Source organism: Salvelinus sp. IW2-2015, linkage group LG33, assembly GCF_002910315.2.
Source record: "Salvelinus sp. IW2-2015 linkage group LG33, ASM291031v2, whole genome shotgun sequence".
Classification (NCBI taxonomy): Eukaryota; Metazoa; Chordata; class Actinopteri; order Salmoniformes; family Salmonidae; genus Salvelinus; species Salvelinus sp. IW2-2015.
Window position 1 is genome coordinate 75832 of NC_036872.1, and position 19908 is coordinate 95739.

General features: G+C 40.1%; 1 pseudogene; it reads left to right on the forward strand.

Moving 5' to 3' along the window:
- The first annotated feature begins 756 nt into the window (after nucleotides 1–756).
- On the forward strand, nucleotides 757–19475 carry LOC111958066 (nucleus accumbens-associated protein 2-like; annotated as a pseudogene).
- The last annotated feature ends 433 nt before the right edge of the window (nucleotides 19476–19908 follow it).

Consider the following 19908-nt stretch of genomic DNA (forward strand, 5'->3'; position numbering starts at 1 on the left):
AACACATATGTTGGAGGTCTTTATTTGTCTATTGTATTTTAGACAGTCTCGGTAACAATCAATCTAAGGTCTTACTCATCCCTGAAACAGATTAGTTATGTCATACATGTATTCCTTTCCCGGCTCTATAGTACACAGTCACCCTCTGCAGGGCAGTTGTCCATATTAGCTCTCTCCATGTCCATAAATAACTCCTCCTCTGTCTCACACCCACCCTTCCTCTGTCTGTGTCTATAGCCCGCCCCCCTTTCCCTGTGACACATACGCTAGACGTTGCATTGACGGAGAGAATCAGAGTGCTTCTGTTCTTTCTGGTGGGCAAATGTATATTCTATCTGAATTTATGTTTGACTTGTTTAGAGAGGGCTGTGCCATACATGTTAGATACTTGTGATAGGAGGATGAGTGTTTTTGCTGACTGTCTGTTAAGATTCCATTTAGTCTATTGGACACCTGAAAGCTTATGCAGAGCAGTTCAAAACTCAGACCTTATATTCAGGATTGTTGATACAATGGAATAAGTTCAGGAATTTCTCTTTTAGCTTACTGACATTCGCAGATTTTTTTGTTGTAGTAAGTAGTTGCAAAGATACTGTGAACTCAGAATGTTATTTGTAAATAGCATATTAACATGCATGTTTTGTCTGAATGTGGATAACTTTTTTTCTCCATCTCCTCTTTCTCTCGTTGTCTCTATCTGTCTGCAAATGCCCTTTCAGCAAGACCTGTCTCCAGTGAAGACCCGCTGTCGTCATAATGTCCCACCTCCTGCATGTGGAGATCCCCAACTTCGGCAGCTCCCTGCTGGAAAGTCTAAATGAGCAGCGCATGCAGGACCACTACTGTGATGTGGCCGTCATGGTCAACGACCAGAACTTTAAGGCCCACCGCGCTGTGCTGGCCACCAGTAGCCTCTACTTTAGAGACCTGTTCAGCGGCAGCTCCCAGAACATGTTTGAACTACCCTCCTTGGTCACCCCAACCTGCTTCCAGCAGATCCTCTCCTTCTGCTACACGGGCAAGCTGACCATGGCCGCCAGCGAGCAGCTCGTGCTCATGTACATGTCTGGCTACCTTCAGATCCAGAACATTGTGGAGCACGGTATGGATCTCATGCTAAAGGCCAACTCTCCACACTGCGATTCCCAGACGGCCACCACCGAGGATCTGGGCTTCGAACCGTTGAGCCCCAACATCAACCATCCGGACCTGTTGCCAGTTGGCACGCCAATGGCAATTTGTAGAAATAAGCAGGAAAGATGTGAGTCCCCAATGAGTGAAGAGCACACAGCCAGGGACCTTGAGGGACACGCAACAATGAGCAGCGCTATGTTACATGGTACCCGGAGTGCAGTTGTACCCTCTGGCCTCTGGGGAGCACTCTAGCCCAAGGCCCTCCAACCTCCCAGCCACTAACAGCCCCACTTCCCATCCCAACGAGGAGGAGTTTGAAGAGGAGTTATGCGGCAGCAGAAATACAAACGGGGCCTACGGACAGATCTATGGGCACCCCACCAACTCATACAGCAGTAAATGATCCATCCTCTGGGTTACTTTTGAGAAAAAACAATAGTTCTCCTTTGACAGTCACTACAGGATTTTTTTTTGCAAAATCAAGAATTGTACATTTGTCCAAACTTTGCACTATCACCGCATAAAATCACTAATGCTGCATATTACCGTTGAATCCCCGCTAATGCTGCATAAAACTGTCAGATCATCTCACTACACCATACTTTTACCACATAAAACTAAAGTTTTCCCCCGTCAGTGCATTTTCATGACAAATTGTCATCACAAAATGTAAAATTTTGGCCCGCAAATATCATTTTAAAAAACACTGCAAAATCCTGGAGGGACTGCTTTGAGCACATCTTCAGCTTTAGAACACTCACTGGCTGGTATTGAAATTCCGCCACTTCTTGTGTTCCCCAGTGCAGGATAAGTTGGATGTGTTCTCCCTACTTCTGGCCACTCAGAGGCGGCCCTTTGTTCTGATCGGCAGGGACAAGATGGCGCTGCCAGCCAATCTCCTCAGCCAGATTGGCTACCACTGTCACCCCACACTGTACATGGAGGGAGATCCCGGAGAGAAGGTGCAGCTGGTAGTAGGTAAGACACAAGCAGTTTCCATGACATAGGCCTCTCTGGTAATATGTATCTCTATGGTGTATCTCAGCTTGCCTCAAGGACTCAAGTAAAGATCTAAGCCCTCATGTGCAGACCATTCTTTTTGTATCATACAATACAAATATGCTGTCCTGGAGATATAAATAGTTAGGGAGACCCGTCATTTTATTGTTTCATCATGGATGTGAACCCAAGTTTCATTGTTCTGTCCTTTTCCCCAGGTTCTGGTGTGTATACATATGACTCGTGGCCAGTTGATGAACTGTCATTTGTGTGCTGGTATTAGGCACAAAGTGCTGCTGCGTCGGCTGCTCACCACCTTTTTTGACAGGTTAGAAAGTCCAATTCAACAGTGCAATTGTAAATACACTGCTCAAAAAAATAAAGGGAACACTTAAACAACACAATGTAACTCCAAGTCAATCACACTTCTGTGAAATCAAACTGTCCCACTTAGGAAGCAACACTGATTGACAATAAATTTCACATGCTGTTGTGCAAATGGAATAGACAACAGGTGGAAATTATAGGCAATTAGCAAGACACCCCCAATAAAGGAGTGGTTCTGCAGGTGGTGACCACAGACCACTTCTCAGTTCCTATGCTTCCTGGCTGATGTTTTGGTCACTTTTGAATGCTGGCGGTGTTTTCACTCTAGTGGTAGCATGAGATGAGTCTACAACCCACACATGTGGGCTCAGGTAGTGCAGCTCATCCAGGATGGCACATCAATGCGAGCTGTGGCAAGAAGGTTTGCTGTGTCTGTCAGCGTAGTGTCCAGAGCATCGAGGCGCTACCAGGAGACAGGCCAGTACATCAGGAGACGTGGAGGAGGCCGTAGGAGGGCAACAACCCAGCAGCAGGACCGCTACCTCCGCCTTTGAGCAGGAGGAGCACTGCCAGCAGGCCACAAATGTGCATGTGTCTGCTCAAACGGTCAGAAACAGACGTCCACAGGTGGGTTTGTGCTTACAGCCCAACACCGTGCAGGACGTTTGGCATTTGCCAGAGAACACCAAGATTGGCAAATTCGCCACTGGCGCCCTGTGCTCTTCACAGATGAAAGCAGGTTCACACTGAGCACGTGACAGACGTGACAGAGTCTGGAGACGCCGTGGAGAACCTTCTGCTGCCTGCAACATCCTCCAGCATGACCGGTTTGGCGGTGGGTCAGTCATGGTGTGGGGTGGCATTTCTTTGGGGGCCGCACAGCCCTCCATGTGCTCGCCAGAGGTAGCCTGACTGCCATTAGTACCGAGATGAGATCCTCAGACCCCTTGTGAGACCATATGCTGGTGCGGTTGGCCCTGGGTTCCTCCTAATGCAAGACAATGCTAGACCTCATGTGGCTGGAGTGTGTCAGCAGTTCCTGCAGAGGAAGGCATTGATGCTATGGACTGTTCCCCAGACCTGAATCCAATTGAGCACATCTGGGACATCATGTCTCGCTCCATCCACCAACGCCACGTGCACCACAGACTGTCCAGAGTTGGCGGATGCTTTAGTCTAGGTCTGGGAGGAGATCCCTCAGGAGACCATCCGCCACCTCATCAGGAGCATGCCCAGGCGTTGTAGGAGAGTCATACAGGCACGTGGAGGCCACACACATCTAGAGCCTCATTTTTGACTTGTTTTAAGGACATTACATCAAAGTTGGATCAGCCTGTAGTGTGGTTTTCCACTTTCAATTTTGAGTTGGACTCCAAATCCAGACCTCCATGGGTTGATAAATATTGATTTCCATTGATCATTTTTGTGTGATTTTGTTGTCAGCACATTCACTATGTAAAGAAAAAGTATTTATAAGAATATTTCATTCATTCAGATCTAGATGTGTTATTTTAGTGTTCCCTTTATTTTTGAGCAGTGTATATTGCCGTAGCTAGATTGTAGACCTACACAGTAGGCAACTAGCTCTTTATAAGGGAGGTGAGAAAGAGATTATCCATAGAAACACTGGCCATTAGCTTTGGAACTGGAATTCGCTCCTCCACCAATGATCCAGACGAAAACCTTTGGACAACTGTGTCCTAAACACTGTCAAACGTAGGTGCCCTTCTATTTCTCAAGTCTAAACACCACACTATATTAATATGGCTCAACACTGTAAGCAAATTAAGGCAGCGTGCATTTCTTTCAGTGTTGCATTTCTCTTTCCCCTTTTCTGCAGTCTACTGTCAGAACTTTGCACCTAATTTCAAGAGATAGATGAACATGATCGCACGCGACATGTGCACAAATGCCCGGTGCGTGCGAAAGCGCTGGCTGCCCAATATCCAGTCCATGCCCCGGAGACCAAGAAAAGCAACGTGAGCTCCAGGAAGGGACAGTCCAGGGCCTGTGCCTCATCCCAGACAAGAGCTGCGTCGTTGGCCTTACCCGTTGAAATGCACTTCAGACACCTGGCATCGTCCTACTGTTGGGGTTTTTCTTATATCCTGTCAATCATTGGCTCATTGGTGAAATTAGCATTCAGACAATATCTTTAAGTAAATCAATCATTCATTTATTAATGCAATTGCAGACAGAAGTTGACAACAGGAACATAGCACGCATGTTTCCGAGTAAGTTCTGCAAAATAGTTAAGGGTCCAAGTTATTTTATTAAGCCCGAAGTCCAGCCTTTTTATTTTTATTTTTTTATTTTTTTTTAGGGGTGGATCAGCTTAATATTGCGGAAAGAATGTTGCTTCCATCAATGTAATTGTCTGCATAATTTCCAATCCCCCATATTTTTGGGGTAAATATATATATCCATACACGCATACATACACATATATACATACACATACCTATATAGACATACTTTTTTTAAGAATATACCTTTATTATTATTCCCCGCAAACCCTACCACCAATCCCCCAATTGGAGTAAACTAATAAACACTTCTGCTTTTATCTTCAATTTATACATCTTATACACATTTTACAGACACAGTCTACTTTACAATAGTTCTCTCTTGTTTGTTCTTAGTCCTTCCTCTATTTCTAATGTTTTTCCAGTTTGATATCTATTTGTAACTGTGCTATTTCACAAAAGTTCCGAACCTATATACATTTTACAGATCCCGTATGTTTTACATTGTTTATCTTATTATTAGTCCCTCCATTCAACCCCTCCCATCTATCTCTCAACATCATCCATTTCGGATTTCTATTTGCCATATATTTTTCAGCTGTGCTGTGATGCTTCACAAAATAATTTAACCTTCCTATTCTCATAGCTTCTACAGATTGTAAATGAAAAATATATTTTTTAGCTAAAATAATAATTATATTATTGATTGATTGACTATGGCTTTTCAAATCACCCAGTATTGCTATCTGTAGCGTTAGTTCTAGGCAAATGTTGCAATTCTTCAGCCATTCCTGGACCTGTGACCAAAAACGAGCTACATATGGACAATACCAAAATAAATGATCTAATGACTCTGCCTCCTCACAGCAGAATCCGCAGAGCTGGGACGATTGTATCCCCCATATATATAACATTCTATTGGTTGCAAGAATTTTGTATAGTAATTTAAATTGAAAAATTCGAAGTTTTGAATCCGGCGTTGTTTTGCGTATCAATTCATAAACCATGTGCCATGGAATGGGTACATCGAAAATCTCTTCCCAACTATTTTGCAATTTATATGGCACAGCTATCAGTTTTTTGGTCCTTAAATGAAATTGGTATATGTTTTTATTTATCACACCTTTCTTTAACCATTTATGTTCTTTAATACTGGGCCGACATACAAGTTCCTTACTTTTTCCCCTTCTACTTGCCTCTTCCATTTTTGTGGTAATGTTGCAATTAATAGGTTGTAATTTTGGGTAGAGCAGACATTTCCATATGTCCACCAGTCCTATTTATGATATCATTCACAAAAATTATACATTTTTTTCAAAATTTCTTCGATTAATACAGTTTTTTAATCAATTAGTATATTTGAATTTAACCACAATATTTGTTGTACTATTTGTTCCGTCCTTTCAGGTGGATTAAACTGAAATTGCAACCAACTTTCTAAGGCTTGTTTAAAAAATAAAGATATTTTGGAGATTATTTCCTTTTCAAACAACCGAAAGTGAGCAGGTGTAATCTGAAAAAGGGAAAAAGGCCCTTCTTGAACATAGGATGAGACAGTCGTACCAATTTACTAGAGAACCAGTTTGGATTTAAGTATAARTTTTGTATGACTGATGCCTTTAGTGAGAGGTCTAATGCTTTAATATTTAATCATTTCTGCCCTCCGAATTCATATTCGTTATATAAATAGGTCATTTTAATTTTATCTGGCTTGCCGTTCCAAATAAAATTGAATATTTTTGTTCATATAATTTAAAAAGCAGGTCACTAGGTGTAGGCAAAACCATAAGCAAATAGGTAAACTGTGATATGACTAAAGAGTTAATCAGGGTGATTTTTCCACAAATAGACAGGTATTTTCCTATCGATGATAGCAAGATCTTATCTATTGTTGCTAACTTGTTGCTAGCATCATGTTGTAGGGGTGCTTTGCTGCAGGAGGGACTGGTGCACTTTACAAAATAGATGGCATCATGAGGCAGGAAAATTATGTGGATATATTGAAGCAACATCTCAAGACATCAGTCAGGAAGTTAAAGCTTGGTCGCAAATGGCTCTTCCAAATGGACAATAACCCCAATCATACTTCCAAAGTTGTGGCAAAATGGCTTAAGGACAACAAAGTCAAGGTATTGGAGTGGCCATCACAAAGCCCTGACCTCAATCCTATAGAAGAAAAAAAGCTTCCGACTTCAACTGTATTGTGTAGAACAGAAATGATTGTCTGTTATATAGAACAGGGAATCGTGTCGACTCCATTCATTGTACATATTTCTATCTGCAAAGTTCAGAACTTTTCACGTCCCTGAAAAAACCTCAGAACTCTTTCTATGTGTCTGTGTGACGGCCTGTAGGAGCTGATCACTGCCTGGTACATTGGCTTTCTGTCCCTCATCCTGGCCTCCTTCCTGGTGTACCTGGTTGAGAAGGACAATGTCACCGTGGAGATGTTGGACTCTGGGGTTTGGGCCTCACTGTTAAGCCCAAACCCCAGGACTTTGACACACAACGAAGCTCTGTGGTGGGGCCTGGTGTGTATTTGTAGACAGACCCTTAGTTGGTACCTGTCAAGGTCTTTGCTGAAAAGAGAATCTCAGCCAACTGACCTGGTACATTCTCAGCTAACAAAAAACATTCTAAGAACCAGGTGTTGGGTATGTTACTTTCTAAGTGTAATCCGTTACACTTACTAGTTACTAGTTACCTGTCCAAAATGTCAATCAGTAACGTAACCTTTGGATTACCCAAACTCAGTAACTTAATCTGATTACTGGATTACTTTCCCCTTTCCCCTGTTATAATGTATTTTTTTCTACAAATATCCTTTCTGAATTTCAAAAGTAATTCTCAGTACATTTAAGGAACTTTACAAAAAACATTATTTTCATTTTTGGTAATATTTTAGGAACAATCTCGAAATGGTGTGACATTGGGAATGATTACATTTAAATGTCATTTTTGGTAATATTCTAGGAACAATCTCGAAATGGTGTGACATTGCAAATGCTCTCAAATGTGACTTGTTTCAGGAAACTACTTCACAGGAGAGGCATTTAAACATAAACTTTTTACCAAAAATCTAAATGCGTTTTTGGCAGAAATGCCTTCTGGAACATGTGAACTTTCATGTGCCTTAATAACAAACATGTATGCCATTTGTAAATACGAATAGAACTGTTATATTACAAGCCTAGTTGGTTTAGCCACGGAAAAAGCGAGGAACCTTCCTGCTAGCCTTGATTGGCTGAGATAATGGATGGGCTGGACATTGCGAGAGATGAGCTCAGTTTGGTCTGCCATGTAGCACGCTTCTGTCTATAACATGAACTGGTCAGTATGTGTAGGTAATCCTTTCCAACGTGTTTTTTTAAATAAAGATATCACATTGTAGAACTGAAAAAAAGTGTTGCTCTCCACTTTCCAGAGGACCGAGTTTTGAAATCAGTGGAATGCCCGGTGGAATTAGAGTATGATAGCAAAGGAGATGGAGAAAATTCTGGCATTTGATTGCAAATATGCAGAGGGAGACGAAAAGAGAACACACAGAAGACTGTTGTATTAAACACCTGTCTCCGGATTACATCTTCAAACTAAGACAGAGGGAGAAGCATCCATCCATGTATATTGGTAAGAGAGTACAGCTTGCTACGTTTTCAGATATTATACATTTCTAATTTTGTCAGAGTGTCGTTTACATTTCAAGTTAAAGTGTACTGTTAGCTAGCTAGCTAACGTTGGCTGGCTGGCTCGCTAGCTAGCTAACGTTACATGTATAATCTGTGCAGCAATATTATTCGTATCTCAGATCCATTTGCATTGTTAGTTATAGCCTAAGGTTAGCTAGCTAGCTAACATTGAACCTGGTTGGTTAGCTACATGCAGATTCATGCAGGGTACTAATGTTATGAGTTGGGATTATTGGTAATTGTTTAGCTAGCTAGCTAGCTACACGTCTAAACAAAAGACTCCACTATGCAAGTAATCATTTCACTACACCTTCTGTATCCTGTGCATGTGCCAAATAACCTTTGATTTTAATTGATATAGTATGTGTTGACCAGAGATGGTAATGTGAAGAACGTGACCTGCACCAAAGTCAAATTAGGATATAACATTAGGCCAATGAGACAGTGTCCAAGTTCTAAAATTCTCTGGTAGAATGCCCTGCTTTTCATCACACTCACAACCATAAGCTATTTTCTCTAATTGGCTCGCCATTAACTTGTAAATAATGATCTTGTTGTGAGTTTCTTTTCCTGTAAAAATGAAGGCAAATTAGCTATATGATATGGTCATTATTTGAACTGGCTAGCCAGCTAACTTAACATTAGCTAGCTAGCTAACAAGCTAGAAGTGAACCAAAACATTGTTTAGAAAGTCACTTTCAGAAACAATGTTCATTTTGGGAAATGTCTACTTTAACATAACCTTTCCTATATAACCTCATGGTTCTATTTAACGTTATTCTGGGAATGTTCTCAAATAGTTACGAGAACTTTAGGAAACAATTATTTTGGTTCTATTTGGAGAGAAAAAATTGACTATATTCTGAGAACGTTCTCAGAATGGTGTGACATTAGGAATGTTTTCAAAACATAAAGATCATTTAGAGAAAACATATTTTTTTTGGGGGGGGGGAAATGTAATCTGCAGTTGCTAAATCAATTTTGGGGCTTTTAAAGTAATGATATAAAGCCATTGATTCTACCCCATCAGAAACCAAAATATGAGCTTGTTTTACCTCATAGTTTGTAAATAATGTAATTGTCAACAAACACTGTATAGCTTGAAAACACAGTTAAAACTATAATTTTGAACTCATGGATGGTCGGTCCTTGCATCGATAGCTCAATCTATGAATTTGAGAGTGGTTACATTTTTCCAGCCCCATCCCTGAGCTGTTTGCCGCTTTAAAGTTAATGTATGGTTCTATTGAAAAAAACATCCCACTGGTTGAATCAACGTTGTACCGTAATGTGAACAACTAACGTGTGAAATGCCAATGGTGCACAGTTCTCAAAAGTGTTACTTGAACATTTCTGCTTCAGCCACAACTGCTTTTTAAATAGAATATTAACATTGGCTGAGAAGGTGCCTTGCTCAATCAATGTAACCTTTATATGGCTAATTACAATAGCTAATGTGGTTAATGAGTAGAAGTATATTTGTAAAAGTATACTTGAAACATTTTAAATATAATTTTATTGTGAAGAAAATACAGGAATTCAATTTCAAATTTAAGAGTAATATACAGAACCAGTCAAAAGTTTGGACACACCTACTCATTCCAGGGTTTTTCTTTATTTTTACTATTTTCTACATTGTATAATAATAGTGAAGATATCAAAACTATGAAATAACACATATGGAATCATGTAGTAACCAAAAAAGTGTTAAACAAATCTAAATATATTTTAGATTCTCCAAAGTAGCCACCCTTTACCTTGATGACAGCTTTGCACACATTGGCGTAGTGTTTGAAGTAATCATGAAGAAACAGGTCTTATGTTAGTGCATTTTTCACCCTGAATGCTCCTATTAGTTATATTGAGCACCGTGGCACCAACTCACCTTCCAAAAATTCTATTCCCAGCCCGTTATACTACATCACAATGCCTGCTTTGCTATTGTTGGCAATGAGACATGACCAGGTCACACTCCCACGCTTACTTCAATAACTGTAATCTTAACAGGGTTACAGCTATTTAGTGAGCACGCACACTGATTGCCTGTGTAAACGTTGTGACCAACAGCACCACAGATGGCTGGCGCATACCCATCAAACTTTAAACCTTTTCTGGTCATGGTTAAGCATATTTTCTTTCAGAAAAAGGTGTAAACCTAAACAAAACGCATGTCCATGTCCTCTTTTTCAAGATGTGGCTGATTGAAACAGCCAGAATACATTTTTTTATTAAAGAAATGACCTATTTTTTAGACGATTTGTTGTTTTTAAATGGCTGCTGGGTAATTTGATATGCATCGAAATCTATTTATTAGAAGGCATCGAATGAAGCGAATGCTGCACACGTTCACAGAGTTGCAAACCAAATGGATAGGTCTAGCTCATTGATTTGTAGATCTGATGCAGTTGCTACCTCAGATTATGAGCCTAGAGTCACGAATGAGTTATGTAGTATCCACAGAAGGCCACAGGGAGGTGGAAGAGAGCTATAAACCCATACTGTTTTTTGCCTTAAAAACCCTAACCCAAGGTATAACCTATTTTAGCCTTAACCCTAACCCTAGGTATAACCTATTTTAGCATTAACAATAGGTATAACCTATTTTAGCCTTAACCTTAACCCTAGGTATAACCTATTTTATCCCTAACAATAGGTATAACCTATTTTAGCCTTAACCCTAAACCCTAAACCTAATTCTTGGGTAGGGTAGCCTAGAACACTTTTTAAAACTATTTTTGTAATAATATTATGTCAGTAAATACCATTAGAGTACTAAATAGCATTTTGATTGTTATTTTTCTAATCAAACCCTACTGTATGCAAGCATTTTGCAATTGTTTTGTTGTTATTAGTTATTTTGTGATATTTATTATTGCAAGGCAGAACACTTGATAAACAAGCCACATTGTATTTTTCAAATTTGGTTTGAACTGGGTGTGACCTAGTAACCTATATGTGAAGTCCAGCAATTGGCTGGGATAGGTTTGAGTGATCTCAGGAATTAATAAGAAAAATACACTTTATTTCTCAGCGGCTTCACCAATGTCTTTATGTGGATTAATAACTTTTAATTGCTAAATATTTCCAATAGATGTCAGCATAAGACCACAAAGCTTCAAGTATAGGCTATAGCAGCAATATGATTGACATAAATTGGCATGCAACCAAAGACTAAATGTCCCATGATTTTTTTAAATGGTCACTCATTACTTTACAAGTAGCTATTTATCTCGTATGCTTGGAGAGCAAAAAAATTGTGACTACAGCAGGTACTGAACCCCGGCCAAATATTCACTAGACAGGTGCGCCAACCTCACTCTAGTAGACATGCATTATAAATTAAGTATAATTTCAAAACACGAGCATGAAAACTGGTAATAATAAACATGAATCATCATTATATTACTTCACAGTAATCTGTTTTTTGTCTTTTCAGCCCTTCCTCTTGCGTTATCAGTGTGGAAAGGGACAGAAAAAAGTGTGCGCAGGAGTTTTCCTGTGAGGGGAGTGGTGTACCCAGGGAGAAAACGAATCTTCTGAAATTTAATTTGTGATCTTATGCTCCCATCTATTGGAATTATTTAGCAACTCCAGTAGTACTGAATAAATTATATATCCTTACTAAAGTAGTAATTACTCAAAATTGCAATATATATATATTTTTTGTTAATATTATCACTTACAAACATAAAATAACAATTTAAACCATAACTAACAATGAAACTGACATAAACACCATACATTTAGTTAATTCTTTTAAATAAAAAAAACAATTTATTTCGATGGGTGACATTATCTGCGAAAGTAACACCACCTTAACATATAAATACAGACACTGGACACAGACACTAAAAAGTAGCTTTTTTAAATTATAAATCTGGTAGCTCTCAAAAGAGCCTTTGCTTTGCTGAGCAGTTTGTTTTCGTAAGTGTGCTGCCTGCCATCAGAGGAGTAGATCTGTAAATAACGAAATGTTAATACATTTTTGCCACGCTTTCACATAGAGGCCTAGTTTACATTTACATTTACATTTAAGTCATTTAGCAGACGCTCTTATCCAGAGCGACTTACATTTTAGTCATTTAGCAGACACTCTTATCCAGAGCCACTAAGGTTAAGTGCCTTGCTCAGGGGTACATCGGCAGATTTTTCACCTAGTCCATTCGGGGATTCAAACTAGCCCCTTTCGGTTACTGACCAACGCTCTTAACCGCTAGATTACAAACCCCAAAATGTTAAACACAAAAAGGCAAATGGTAGTAGATAAATGGTAAACTGGTTAAATAAAAGACTGTTCTTAGAACTTTCAGACTGCCATTGTTTTTGGGAAATAAGGGTATGTATGTATATTTTGCCAAATATCTCTCGATGTGTATATTTAGATTTTTTTCAAGTATGACACCATTTTATTCAGCATAATCTCTTCTTTCTAATTATGTAATGCTGGGCAGTGTATCTCGTTGTCATCGATCACTAGACCAAAATTAGTCCTTGGCTGCAATTTGTTTCCTACTTCCTCGTTATGCAGACATAAGCGCAGTTGACGCAATCGACGTGCGTATGTTTACTTTCTACAGTTTCGTCCTAAGACCAAATTGTAGTGGTAATATGAAAAGGGCTGATTTTTTGGTGCCATTTAGGATAAATGGAATTCTAAGCATAATTCCTGTCAAAATAGGTTCTGCGAACGTTCGATTAAATTTATTTGCTATGGGCTTGCACTAGTGTTCCAGTTTAGCCAACGCTGTATTGCCATTTTTCAGCGTTGGGTGAATTTTAACTCATTCTATTGTCCAGCCTACCATTGGACACCTTTCTCCAAATATCTCTGGTTAGCTCTACTCAGTCTGGGAGTGCGTGTGATTTAGCAAAAGTGTAGTGGAATATTCCCCCTGCTTTTGTTATCCTTATTAATCCATTACATTAATTCAGCAACAACAGGCAGAGACTCATATGTTGCCCTGCAGGATATTAAAGTTATCTTTTATTTAAATTTTCTTCAGATTGTGTGGTTAGCTCACTAGCATTATTCAGGGCGATGGTCATGACATTTTCCCACATGAGTTGAATTTTCCTTGCGCTTTTGCTAATCTTTCAGAAGTTATCCTTATCCATCTATTAATTAGGCGACGTTAAATTAATTATATCTGACACATCAGGCACATGCTGATATTTTATTTGGCCTTGTAGTCTATTACACATTTTTTTATTGAGATTGTGTGGTTGTTATGCGTTGCATGGTATAGCTTGATAGCTTTTCAGGTGTGTGCATGCAATTTGCTGGCTGGGGATAGTGTAATTTTCATATAGCTAGCTGGCTGGTAGCTGGAAGTAGCTTTATTGGGAATGTACAGGGGTAAATCCTGCAATTTCTGTTGCCTAAATATTAAAGCATTCATTACTCATGCAAAAAAACATGAGGCGAACTACAGTTTTGCTTGTGGGGTAGAGGAGTGCCCTTGCACCAACGCATCACTACTTGTTACACTACCCCGACCTCATCCTGCAATTTGGCCCACTCATTTGTTTGTGGACACTGAGGTTTGAGAGCAAGCACTCCTTCTTCAAGGAGTGTGGCAGAAAACTTCACAACTTTAGAAACCTGTGCAAAAACATTGTCTGAGAGGCAGCTGCATGTAGCCAAGTGTGCACATCTTTTGCTAGTTAGTGAGTTATTTGCCCAGTTATAGATCATTTGTAGTCCACAATGGGGGAGTGATTGCTTCCTACAAGAGCACAAAATGTGTACATTTCAAGACATCTTTGAAAAGCCAGTCATGTAAATAGTTGTTTTCGTCTTAAAGAGGCAGTGTTATATTTTGACACAGGCTTGAATAAGCTAAGTAGTCAATAGGCAGAGGATAGCATAATTTGTCTGATTCTCTGTAATAATGATATGAGAATCATTTTATTTTGTTAAGTGGTTTCTTGCATCAAACAACACAACATTTTCAATCACCTTGTCTGAAGGACAAGTGGATGAACAGGTTTTAATGTCAAGCCCTGCATGTTTTTTTCAAAAGTCTCATGGAATGTAGGCCTACTGTACATTAAACACCACACATTGGCTGCTACTGTAGGCTGAATGATAGAACAGCTATTTTCATGTTAAAATGTTATGGGATGCATTTTCTCCATTGCTTTTGATGGTAGGCCAATCTGGTGGGCCTACATTATGATCAAAAAAGCCACATTAGCCTACTTGGCCACTGTTAAAACTGTAACTTAAAACGGGTGGTTGCTCATCATCCCCTCTGCCTTGTGAGTCAGTCAGTGGTGTGAGTGAACTGCTGTCCCCTCCAAGTCCAACCTCTTCTTTGCCTACAACAACAATGATTAACATGAGCACAATGTCGCTCAGCAACCTCCAGGTACCTTGGCAGAAGATTCCCTCCGGCCTCAAGCAGGCCATTGCCCAAGGAAAGAGGGTAGAGGCGGCAGATGGTGAGGGAGACTGTCAACGCCATGCATGAGCACTGCCCCAATCCCAACAAGGCTGTATGCAGGGAAATTTCAAAATCCATTGTAACGGAGTACCCAAAGAATTTTGGAGACCTGACCGAGGAAGGAGAACAACTTGGCAGTGGGTACCACTCCCTGTTATCTAAGATTAAGAACAGAGAAGAGCATTCTTTTGTTGATGACACACTTCAAAGAGAAGGATGAATCTCTGTTCCTCTTGGCAGATGTAAGGAATAGTGTTGTTATACTTATAAAGTTTATATATGATTAATGGTGTTTATACTGTACATGATTTGAATCTTTTTTTAATGTATGTTTTGTGATTTTAGGTCACCGCAACTCGGGTTGATGTCGAGGCGCAAATTCCTTTGCCAGACACACCAAGGCTGATCATGCTTGGTAATACAATTATTTGATTTAAGGTGGAACAGAAATACATAGTATTATGGTACCTATCTAGAGACATTTCGTAAGTATGCACTAACTTTTGTTTATTTCAGGAAATACTCTATTGGGTTGGATGGTGACGATCGAGGGGAGGGTAGTCTATGTTTTGGACAGTGAGTCCAACTTTGCTGCTGCTCTCTGCTCTTCAGCACTTTCTATGTTTTTTCTATGTTTTTATCATTGGCCTCTGCAACCTTGGAGCTCATACAGCGGCAAGCGTTGAACATTTATTGATCCAACACTTACATTTAGCATCTATTAGTTACATTGCAATGATATTTCTTATTGCTCTTTTTTCAATGTCTCAACTGATTTCATATATTCTATGTTGGGTTGTTCAGGATCCTGATTTGAATAAACCCTGAAGGAACCAAATGCACAGCGAAAGAAGGAGTGAGCCGCAAGGCCGGAAAGGTCATTCAGAGGAAGCCATTGCCAATTAACCCACATGTTGCACGCTTTCCTCGCAGACCTGAAGGAGTTTGAGCGGAAAAACTCCAACATGTAAGTACACAAACACACACACCCGATGAACACAAACTTCGTTTGTCAGTTGTCATCTGCCTTTTTTACACACGAGTAATAGCAATCTCTCTCTTTCTATTCTTTCTATTTCCATGTTGGTCCTAGTTGACAAATCAGAGCTAAGGAGGATTACAGTTTCAAAGATTGGGGTGATAATCTGCACGATTAACAGACTTATTCAAGACTTGTTTGCATCTCTCATTCTCTCAGAAATCCTGCCGTGCGGGTTGGGTCAGCAGATGCTCTGCTAGTGCCATCCCGGAGCCGTGTTGGGTTGCGATAGCGTGCCTGTCTGTCTACAGTCTAGCCCTGCTCGCTCCTCTCTGTACATCCCTCTCTCTCAGCCCCTCACTCTCGATCTCTCTCTCGTTTCTCTCTTAAAGACAGGCCGACAAGCGGTTCTTCTTGTAGTTTTTTTGTAAACATTTCTCCCTGTTCGTCTGTTGTTTTCCTATTTTTCATTGATCTGTCTTGATAGTTTTTTTTTCTTACATGGTCATTCTTGAAAATACTGGACTTATTCTGATGTCTTGGTTTGTGTATGTTGAAGTACATTATTGGCTACTATTTATCAATGTTCTTATCACTCTCTCCTACTATCTGGAGTTGTCATGTTGCTCTTTTCAAATATAGTTTTTTGTGGTTAAAGTGCCATTTCATTTGAAATTCATGTAATGAATTTGAATAAATATATATATATATATTTGAACAAGTATTGTTTTTCATTACAATATTACATTTCAGGAAGCTGTCTTCAGCAGGGATGTTGTAATATGTTTTAAAGTAAGGAAAATAGTACTGTAAACTATATTACAGCACTGCTGTAAAGCAAATTTACGGTATTAAACTGGCCACTGTGTTACCAGTATAATGCTGTAAATTTACAGGGAAAAGTTTTACAGTGTAGTGCTAGGGCAAAAATGGTTATTCTGATGTCCCCCTTTGAAGAAACATTTTTGTTTCCAGGTAGAACCCTTTTGGGTCCCATGTAAAACCCTTTCCACAGAGGGTTCTACATGGAGTTCTACCTTGAATCAAAAAGGGTTCAGACAAAGAACCCGTTTGGAACCCTTTTTTTCTAAGATTGTATCCTGGCTTGTCCCTTCTCTTTGTTCACTGCCCTTTGGGCACTTGTCTGTTCCTCTTTTATCTTATCCTCAGTTAGTTTTCCTTCTCCCTCTTAAAAACAATGGAGATGAAAGAGATTCCGTTGCCTACTGTACATCTCCTTTTCTATTCTGCTTTAATATTGTTTCAATCACCTTCACCTCTGTCACTTTGCACAAAGATACTGTAGTTCACGGAATTTATTTCTGTTGTCTAACGCAGACCTATTAATCATCCCAGATGTTGCCGTTGTTGTCCTTGGCCAGTGTTTCCCAACTCCAGTCCTTGAGTGTTCTAGTCGCACACAGTCATCAGTCAAGACCTGGATGATTAGTTGACAAGTCAAATCAGGTTTTTTTGTGCTGTGCATGGAGACGAGAGTTGAAATAAATGGTCCTGGCTAAGACAAGAAGGCCCACGGCCCACTGTTATGCTCCTACTTTTCAAGAGTCCTTTTCATTTTTGGTTAGTGTATTAATTCAACCATTTTAAAAACGCGCGCACATAAAACTTGAAAACTACATACATGTAGATGAGTAAAATCATTAAGGATAACACACAATCAATTCTGGGACTTATTTCCATTGTGTACATTCATGACAAGAAGGTATATTAATTTGCCTACATTTCATGAGATGTGCTTTTGACAACAACCACCTTTCTAAACATTGGCTACGTCCCAATTATCTGTCCTCCCTTCCAAACTCTGCACTTGTTCACTGCCCTTCACTGATTTTAAAGGAAATGACTGCTATAAAGAATATGGTGGAAATTCATTCTAGCCCATGCCTCCACCAATCCAATTTTTTATTTTTATTTTGTGGGAAGTAGTAAACGAGTGTACACTTCAGGAGAAAGGAGATATTATTGGGACGCAACCATTGTCCAGCGCACTCATTGTCCTGGCCAAGTCACGCTCTGGTTCTGAGTCCTGATAGTCCCTCATTACAAGACTTGAAGAGTCCCCCTCTGCTAATCCATGTTCACCACTCAGGATTGAATTACTGCCCCTAAATGCTACTTGGCCGGTCTAGGCACCTCAGCCAAGTCTGAGACAGGGCGAGATAGAGAGAGAGAGAGAGAGGAGTGAGAGGAGGGGGGGAGAGAGATGGAGGAGAAAGAGAGAATGTTCCCAAGTGCATCGATATGATCTTTGGGTGGGAAATTAGTGGTCTGACATTATCGCTCCCGGCTTTGAAAGATCAGATGGATATCAAACCTGAGGGGTTTTCGTCCATGCGAGAAACAAAAGTAGCCTCAATATACAACTAATGGGCGATATGCAAAAAGGAAAGGTTATCTCCTGTTTCTTGTCGGCCTGATCACCGTGTTTCTTAACATAATTTTGGGGGTATTATTTCATTGCTCGTGTTACACACTCAGTCCATTTGAGGCAGCATAGTGAAATAAATTACATCATATCTGAGGGGTGTATTGTCAGTGTAGCTTTTAAGGCAGACTTGTCAAAGCTTGGGTGATTGCGGGAGGGTGGTTGGGAGTTGTAGCACTTTTTGTTGATTGCGTCGTTTATTGCCACCGCACAATAATCACAACCAATTTTCTCTCATTTATCCTGTTGGGAGGAGCAGTCAGAAAGGAGGCCTTTCTTCCCTCAAAAGCGTCCTATTCTCCGGCCTCTCAGCGCCGTAATCTGCCGTCCTTTCTGTCCAAAGCGAGATAGAGAAGCATATTGTGTCTCCACTGTGGGAGCAAAGTCGGGAGAATGCCTCTGTGTTTCGGGTCTAGTTTTGCTGTTGTCGGCTCCGGTTACCTTTCAAGGCACAGGAGTCTTATTTTACTGAGGGAGTTTTCCGCGCTGCCAAATATTGTCCGCAATTTCAACAATAAAGAAGTCCAATCTCTTACTGCGGTCTTTGGGTTTTCGTTAAAGCCTTGGCACTGAAGGGTTCCCACTGGGCAAAAACTGGTTGAATCAATGTTGTTTCCACGTAATTTCAATAAAAACATTCAATGTGATGACATTGAATCAACGTGGAAAACTGATTGGACCAAACTGACTCAACCAAATGTTAAAAAAAAAGCTAGATGTTGAAATTACTTCTGTGCCCAGTGGGTTGTTAGGTTTAGGCAGCAGACTGTGTCTGAGTCTCCAGTACCAGACAGCAAAAACAAAATGGAAACCAAGTTATTGGATTTTCTGTCGAGGCACTGGTATTATCAAATGTGTCCACAGAGTAGATCTTGAATTGACCTCCATTATGGAGAAATTGCTTCACAGCAGCTGATTGCCTGCCTTGATTAAGTGTATTACCATATTGTCATCACTGCTATTATCATCTATGTAACTTAATAAATTCAAGGAACTTATAGTAAAAAGGATTTCTGATTTTTCCCCTCCCTTTCTCTCTCGTCTTAGTCAAAAGCTGAGTTTCTGGAGCTTTTTCGCATGCCTAATTCGAGGGGGAGGGTGCTGATGCCGTGGAACCTGGACTCCATTGAAGAGTCCTTCCAAGGAGACCTAACCCGGCGGATTCCACACAGCCTTCCGGATGAAGACCTACGCCATGCGTCAGAGCTCTGAAGGTATAACAACACTGCCAATCAGGGTTGAGATGAATACCATTTCTCTTCAGCCAATTCCAATCCAAAACCCTGTTTATACCTGGTTCTAACATGAGTCCCTTTGTCCTTATCTTGTCCACATTTAGATTGTGCCCACATTTTCAGAAATATGTCTACACATGGTCTCCTATCCATTCACTGTGAACACATTGTGACTAGATTTATTAAAATCTAGCTAAGCTAATCTTTCAATGTAATATGTACACTGCTCAAAAAAATAAAGGGAACACTTAAACAACACAATGTAACTCCAAGTCAATCACACTTCTGTGAAATCAAACTGTCCACTTAGGAAGCAACACTGATTGACAATAAATTTCACATGCTGTTGTGCAAATGGAGAATAGACAACAGGTGAAAATTATAGGCAATTAGCAAGACACCCCCAATAA